Source organism: Triticum dicoccoides, chromosome 3B, assembly GCF_002162155.2.
Source record: "Triticum dicoccoides isolate Atlit2015 ecotype Zavitan chromosome 3B, WEW_v2.0, whole genome shotgun sequence".
NCBI classification, from domain to species: domain Eukaryota; kingdom Viridiplantae; phylum Streptophyta; class Magnoliopsida; order Poales; family Poaceae; genus Triticum; species Triticum dicoccoides.
This window is the reverse complement of record NC_041385.1, coordinates 106,988,047-106,996,971: the sequence shown is the minus strand read 5'-3', so window position 1 is coordinate 106,996,971 and position 8,925 is coordinate 106,988,047.

Sequence of the window (8,925 nt, the reverse complement as noted above, 5' to 3'; positions counted from 1 at the left end):
GGTCTAGCACTTGTGTCAACCAACTCCTACGACATATTTGACTCACCAAATGAAGGACTTGGAAGATGCTTCATGGCTAAAGTCCCAAAGCTATTACACCCCGAGTATGTTGATTTCAATAGTGATGAAGATGACTTGCTAGGTGATGATGTTTTACTCGTTGACAACTCTAGTGATGAATACTATGATGAAACGTCAAATAATCATGCTAATCAACATAAAACGAATGTCAATGATAAGGAGAAGATTGAGCTCCTAACTAAAGAACTAAACACTCTAAGTTAGCTCATGAAACTATCTTAGGAGATCATCGAGAACTTTTAAGGACTCACGAGAAGTTACGCTTTGAAAAGCTCAACCTTGAGCAAGACCATGAGCTTTTAAAGGCTATCAACGATGATCTTTGCAAGAAAAGATCTTCTTACATTGCCAAGTGAGGGACTTCCGGACTAGGGGGTGTCCGGATAGCCGAACTATCATCATCGGCCGGACTCCAAGACTATGAAGATACAAGATTGAAGACTTCGTCCCGTGTCCGGATGGGACTTTCCTTGGCATGGAAGGCAAGCTTGGTGATACGGATATGTAGATCTCCTACCATTTTAATCGACTCTGTGTAACCCTAGCCCTCTCCGGTGTCTATATAAACCAGATGGCTTTAGTCCGTAGGACGAACAACAATCATACCATAGGCCAGCTTCTAGGGTTTAGCCTCCTTGATCTCGTGGTAGATCTACTCTTGTAACACACATCATCAATATTAATCAAGCAGGACGTAGGGTTTTACCTCCATCAAGAGGGCCCAAACCTGGGTAAAACATCGTGTCCCTTGTCTCCTGTTACCATCCGCCTAGACGCACAGTTCGGGACCCCCTACCCGAGATCCGCCGGTTTTGACACCGACAACAAGCATTTAACCTTATCTACTTACATGCCTCAAGTCAAGTCTAGTAACAAGAACAAGAAAGATTCTTCCTCTAGTAGTAACAACAATCATCATGCTAAATCCAATGTTGTTGCTTCTAGTAGTTCTCTTGATTCCACTAACGATTCTCTTAGCCAAGTTACACTTGAGAAAGAAAATAGCCTTTTGAAGGGAATTATAGAGAAAGGTGTTTACAAGAGCCTTGCCGGGAGTAAGGAATTCGAGGAAATTGTACGCAAGCAAGGAAGGCACCGGAAGAACCAAGGTGTTGGTTTCGAACGAAAGTTCAATGCCAATGGAGTTGAGTGGGAAGAAGATCAATACCCCAAGACGAAGTTTGTTCCTCAACAAGAGAAGTATGATCCTACTTTTTTCAAAGGAACACAAGCTGAAGATGATCTTCCACCACAAGACCACAAGCAGAAAGGCAAGGACAAGCTTCAAGAGGAGATAGATGCGTTTGAAGAAGCTCCTAAGGCCTTCGTCAAGTAGGTTCCCAAGACTACATCAAGTTCTACTTCATCAAGTACAACTACAACCCCAAGGATTCCCATCAAGATGATGTGGATCCCGAAGAAGAAGAACTAGAGAGTTCTTGAGGGTGACTCCGCCAACATACTTCACTCTTATCATTTTGGCGAGGACAAGTGCAACCAACTTCCACATCTTGCACTAGTTCATGGAGTCACAAACCCTCTTGTTGGTAAGACAAGGGACAAGGTAACCTAACGCTTTCATAGACATCATCCTCTGTGTGTGTGTGTCACTCTATGTCTATGGATATCCTTGTTTGTTCCTTGTGGGACTAACCCCCGTAGGTATTTGAAGTGCAACTCACTCCAAAGGATTGCTCCAAATGATCTACATCAACATAGAGCATCCACATCTTCAACACCTACATGAAGTCATCATCGACAAAACCCAAGGTTAGTTCAACCCTCTTAGGGGGGGTCTCACATCTAGGGGAGCTTTACTCTAAGAATTGAGCTAACGCAACTCTAATGGTGTGAACACAACAATGCTTTATGTAAAAGTGGTAACCCCACTTGTGCTTAAACGATGAGTATGACCTATGATCAAATGTTCTCATTTAACTCCTAAGTCAACATGCTCATATATTTATGACCTAGTCATCGCCAATTGCTTGATAGATGCTAGAATAGTGTGTGCATGCTTTGTCACATATTTCATTTGCCATTTTATTGTGTGAGCATGTTGGATGCATATTTTACTCATCCTAAGACATCCACTTGTAGTTTTCATTGTTTTGTTCCTTTTCTTTTGCCAAGTGGATGGACAAGAATGCCTAAGAACCTTCTCTAGCTATCTATGCTTTTCTTGTCTCAAACTCTATTCATGCTACATCACAAAGTTTGATCAAGTCAGATTCGAACCTCTCTGTGTCAGGAGCACTCGGAGTTCCCGATTCGTCATAGACTTAAACTTCCAAAACCTCTTTCTGCATTTTGGTCTGACCGATTCATCCATTTCGGTCATACTGAGATCACTAAGTTGATCTAGGTTTTCAATCTCGGTGCAACCGATTTGAACTTTTCGGTCACACCGAGTCGCAGCAACTGCTTGCAGCTTTCCATCTCGGTGCCACCGAGTTGTTCCACTCATTCACACCGACAGGGTCAGGCTATATATACTCATGGGTCAAATTTTTGGAAATTCTTCCGAAACTCTTCGCCCGCGCACAGCCTACCCTGCCTTATCGGGTCTCCGGATCATCCTCCTCGTCGCCAGTGACCTCCCGCCGCTAGTCTCCGCCGCCATCAACAGGATTCAACTCCGCTGTTGCCGCCGTAGCAAATCCATCGCCGCAATAGGGTATGGATTTGAATCTTTGTGCTATTCTTAACTCCGATTCCTAGCACATTGCATTGCCATGAATCTTGCCACGTTTGAAATCTTCCTATCCAGCAAAAATACTTTGTACATTAATCTTGGATTGAAAATTTAGGGTTAGGTTTCCGCCGAATTCATATCAGACCGACCGAGTTGTAGAAATCGGTCTCACCGATTTGGCTTAGGCCATTGCACATGTGATTCTCGGTCCGACCGAGAATTGCAAATCGGTGTGACCGAGATCGATTCTCTGTGAAACCCTAGCAGTCTCGGTGCCACCAAACTATGACTCGGTCTTACTGAGTTCACCAGTTTAGTTCCAAAAGTTGCTTCGGTATCACCAAGTTTACAAATCGATAGCTCCTAAATGCTTTATGTGGAAAACTAAAACTAAGTTTTTGACTCAATGTTTTGCAAAATCATATGTGCTTTGTGATACTCATCTACTCTACCTCATCTACATCTATTCACAGGGTCTGCTGTCAGAGTTTGCATCATGTCAGATCAGAGTGACAGTCAGAACAAGTCTGAGGAGCAAGTTCAGATGAGTGAGGGCACTAGTCCCTCCAGTACCTCAGATGAGGGTAGCAGGAGTACACCTAGTAACTTGCCCAAGGCAGCTACTAGGACAAGGAAGAAGAGAACCTCAGAATCTGAAGATGTGGACTATGTGGTTGTTGATGATGAGGCCACATCTAAGAAGAAGGTGCTGAAGAAGGAATATGGCACAACTGCTGCCACTAAGCCTGGTATGAAGACCAAAGCACCTGCAAGAAGAGTTCCCATGTCTAAAGCCAGAGCCTCTACTCAAGTAACTTCGGAATCTGAACCCAAAGAGGCTGCTCCGGAAGGGAAGAAAAGGAAAGAAAGGGTCAAGAAGACAATGGCCAGAGTTCTTGGAAAGCCCTCAATGATGGAAGAAGAGGAAGAGGTTGCTGCACCAGCACCTAAAGCTCAGAAGCTGATGGGAGATGCAATCAGATCAGGGGCTGCTCCATCTAAGCCCAAAGATGCTCCCAAAGCTGCTGCTCCTAAGACCAAGTCTGCACCTAAGAGGAACACTAGGAGCATTCCAGCTGAAGAAAAGAACAAGGCCCAGTGCCCAAGGCTGCTAATGATGAAGAAGATGAAGATTCACTTGTCTTGAGAAAGTTGAAGCCCAAGATCCCTGATCATAATGATGCTCATCCAGTTGCAGAGGATATGAAGCTCAGGAAGGATGCAGGACTGAGACTGTGGAGATAGACTGATCCCTATGCTGTCAGAAGAAGAACTGCAGTGGACTACAGGTTCCACACTAAGGAACAGCAGGATTTCTATGAGATAGTTTTGCTTGACAAGAAGCCCATAGTATGTGACATGAGATGGGTTGACTGGGAGTACATCAGGAAGAATGAAGAGCATTATCCAGGAGTGTATGACAGATTCAATGCTTGTGGAGTAGATGACTTTGTTGGCCAGAAGCTCACCAAGTGGAATGATGAGCTCATCATGCAGTTTTACTCCACAACTCATTTCTACCCAGATGGGAAAGTTGTCTGGATGTCTGAGGGTACAAGGTACCAATCCACAGTTGAGGAATGGTCTGAATTGATAAATGCTCCAAAAGAGAATGACGATGACTTGGATGTCTATGCCAAGAAGAAGAAAGACCACAACTCTATGGCTAACATGTACAGGGAGATCCCAGATGCTGCTCTAGAGACACATAAGTTTGGATCTGTACATTACCTGTTGTCAGGATTGCCTATTATCAACTGGATCTTAAGGCACACTCTGTTGCCCAAGTCAGGAGATCACAAGATGATCAGAGGCCATGCAATAAACTTGCTGCATATATTTGATGTGCCTCAGAAATTCAAAGTCATGAGGCTGATTGTGGAAACAATCAGAAGGACTGCTGCTGATCAAAAAAGATCTTGTGGATATGCCCCACACATTCAGGAGCTCATAAACTCTAAGATGGGCACTAGCACATATCTTTTGGACAAAGAGCACTTGCCCATCTACCTTGATTTTGAGAACAACACCATTGTGATGGATGAAAATGAACCATCATCTGTGCAAGCACAAGAGAAGAAAGAGAAAGCAAGGGATGAGAAAGCTACTAATATGCCAACTGCTGAAGAGGCATCTCAAGTGTTCCTGAAGAGCAAGCAAGATCAGCTTGGCTACTTGATTGCCTCCACCTTGAGGATTAAGAAGGGCTTGGCCACCCTGACTCAAAACCAGGAGAGCTTGGAGAGAATCATAGAGCAGAAATTCTATGATATTGATGTCAAGGTCACTGAGATCCAGTCCGTTGTTGAGCAACTTCAGGAGGAAGTGGAGGAGAAGAAGGGCAAGTCTACGACATATACATTTTCTAGAGTGCCCAGAGGACAGAGATCTGCTGCAGTGCCTATTCCAGACACCAGAGCTACATCATCTACACCAGCTACAGCTTCAGTGCATCCGGCTCCAGCACCCACTCCACCAACTCCAGCTACATAGACTGATGCTTTCGTCCTTGGAGTCATCTCTACACCACCTCATCAAGACCAAGCCTAAGAAACGTTTAGCACTATGCATTTTTTATGAACTTTTTAGTAACTTGTTGCCAAAAGGGGAGAAAAATGTATAGATCATAGGCTTCGAGAGAGAGTGTTGCTTTTGTTCTCTCTTGTTTTTTTTGGTGGTTGAACTTCATTTTTGTGTGTTTGCGTGTTTGCTTGATACATTATGCCTTTTTTGAGATACTTGGATGATCATGTGTTTGATTATATGCTATGCTACATTAATGCTTGTTGGATGATATTATCTCTTATATTCTCATATGATCATTCACTTTGCTTGGTGATGAGTGCATGAGTTCAATCTTTATCATTTTGAGCACTCCACCAAGATGTATGTGACATGGAAGAGTAACTGATGTCTACTACACAACCTTCTTCCGGTAGACGTTGTTGGGCCTGCAAGTGCACAGGTTTGTAGGACAGTAGCAAATTTCCCTCAAGTGGATGACCTAAGGTTTATCAATCTGTAGGAGGCATAGGATGAAGATGGTCTCTCTCAAAAAACCCTGCAACCAAATAACAAAGAGTCTCTTGTGTCCCCAACACACCCAATACAATGGTAAATTGTATAGGTGCACTAGTTCGGCGAAGAGATGGTGATACAAGTGCAATATGGATAGTAGATAAAGGTATTTGTAATCTGAAATTATAAAAACAGCAAGGTAACTAATGATAAAAGTGAGCGTAAACGGTATTGCAATGATAGGAAAGAAGGCATAGGGTTCATACTTTCACTAGTGCAAGTTCTCTCAACAATAATAACATAGATAGATCATATAACAATCCCTCCACATGCAACAAAGAGTCACTCCAAAGCGACTAATAGTGGAGAACAAACGAAGAGATTATGGTAGGGTACGAAACCACCTCAAAGTTATTCTTTCGGATCAATCTATTCAAGAGTTTGTAGTAAAATAACATGAAGCTATTCTTTCCGCTCAATCCATCATAGAGTTCATACTAGAATAACACCTTAAGACACAAATCAACCAAAACCCTAATGTCACCTAGATACTCCATTGTCACCTCAAGTATCTGTGGTCATGATTATACGATATGCATCACACAATCTCAGATTCATCTATTCAACCAACACAAAGTACTTCAAAGAGTGCCCCAAAGTTTCTACCAGCGAGTCAAGAACGTGTGCCAACCCCTATGCATAGGTTCATGGGCGGAACCCGCAAGTTGGTCACCAAAACATACATCAAGTGGCACATGATATCCCATTGTCACCATAGATAAACACGGCAAGACATACATCAAGTGTTCACATAAAAGACTCAATCCGATAAGATAACTTCAAAGGGAAAACTCAATTCATCACAAGAGAGTTGAGGGGGAGAAACATCATAAGATCCAACTATAATAGCAAAGCTTGGGATACATCAAGATCGTGCCATAGAGGGAACACGAGAGAGACCACGAGAGAGAGTGAGATCAAACACATAGCTACTGGTACATACCCTCAGCCTCGAGGGTGAACTACTCCCTCCTCGTCATGGATAGCGCCGGGATGATGAAGATAGCCACCGGTGAAGGATCCCCCCCTCCGGCAGGGTGCTGGGAAGGGCTCCCGAGAGGTTTCTGGTGGCTACAGAGGCTTGTGGCGGCGGAACTCCTGATCTATCTTGATATTCGATGTTTTTAGGGTACGAGGGAATATATAGGCGAAAGAAGTCGGTCTGGGGAGCCTCGAGGGGCCCACGAGAGGGTAGGGCGCGCCCAGGGGGTGGGCGCGCCCCCTGTCTCGTGGCCTCCTCGAGGATCCCCTGGCTTGCACTCCAAGTTCCTGGGATTGGTTTTGTTCCATAAATAACTTCTCCGAAGGTTTCATTCCGTTTGGACTCCGTTTGATATTCCTTTTCTTCAAAATACTGAAACAGGCAATAAAACAGCAATATGGGCTGGGCCTCCGATTAATAGGTTAGTCCCAAAAGTAATATAAAAGTGTATAATAAAGCCCATAATCATTCAAAACAGATAATAGATACGTTGGAGACGTATCAAGCATCCCCAAGCTTAATTCCTGCTCGTCCTCGAGTAGGTAAATGATAAAAACAGAATTTTTGATGTGGAATGCTACCTAGCATAATTCTCAATATATTTTCTCTTTATTGTGGCATGAATGTTCAGATCCAAGTGATTCAAAATAAAAGTTCATATTGACAAAAGAAATAGCAATCCTTCAAGCATACTAATAAAAGCAATCATGTCTTCTCAAAATAACATGGCTAAAGAAAGTTCATCCCTACAAAATCATATAGTTAGGCTATGCTTCATTTTCGTCACACAAAGATGTTCCCAACTTCTATACCCCCGATGACAAGCCAAGCAATTGTTTCGTGCTTAAATAATCTCAAAAAATTTCAACCTTCACGCAATACATGAGCGTGAGCCATGGATAGAGCACTATGGGTGGAATAGAATAATGATTGGGGATTGTGTGGAGAAAACAAAATGAGGAGAAAGTCTCACATTGACGAGTATAATCAACGGGCTATGGGAATGCCCATCAATTGATGTCAACATGAGGAGTAGGGATCGCCATGCAACGGATGCACTAGAGCTATAAATGAATGAAAGCTCAACAAAAGAAAACTAGTGGGTGTGCATCCAACTTGCTTTCTCCGAAGACCTAGGGCATTTGAGGAAGCCCATCGTAGGAATATACAAGCCAAGTTCTATAATGAAAAATTCACATTAGTATATGAAAGTGACAACACATGAGACTCTCTACATGAAAACATGGTGCTACTTTGAGGCACGATATATATGAGACTCATTACATGAAGAAACAAGGTGCTACTTTGAAGCACAAGTGTGGAAAATAGATAGTAGCATTGCCCCTTTATTTATTTATTTTCTTTTTTCTTTTTCTTTCTTTTTTTCTTTTTTTGTCTTTTTTTTCTTTGGCCTTTTTTTTATTTTGTCCTTTCCCTTTTTTTATTTTTGGGCAATGCTCTAATAATGATGATCATCACACTTCTATTGATTACAACACATGAATTACAACTCAAACTATAACAAGATATGACTCTATATGAATGCCTCTGGCGGTGTATCGGGTTGGTGCAATGAATCAAGAGTGACATGTATAAGAATTATGATGGTGGCTTTGCCACATATACGATGTCAACTACATGATGATGCAATGGCAATATAACAAAAGTAATGTATGTCATGATGATGATGAACGGAACGGTGGAAAGTTGCATGGCAATATATCTCGGAATGGCTATGGAAATGCCATAAATAGGTAGGTATGGTGGCTGTTTTGAGGAGGATATAATGAGGTTTATGTCTGATAGAGCATATCATATCACGGGGTTTGGATGCACTGGCGAAGTTTGCACCAACTCTCAAGGTGAGAAAGGGCAATGCACGGTACCAAGAGGCTAGCAATGATGGAAAGGTAAAAATGCGTATAATCCATGGACTCAACATCAGTCAAAAGAACTCATATACTTATTGCAAAAATTTAGTAGTCATCAAAAACCAAGCACTACGTGCATGCTCCTAGGGGAATAGATTGGTAGGAAAAGACCATCGCTCGTCCCCGACCGCCACTCATAAGGATGCACAAGCCAGGTA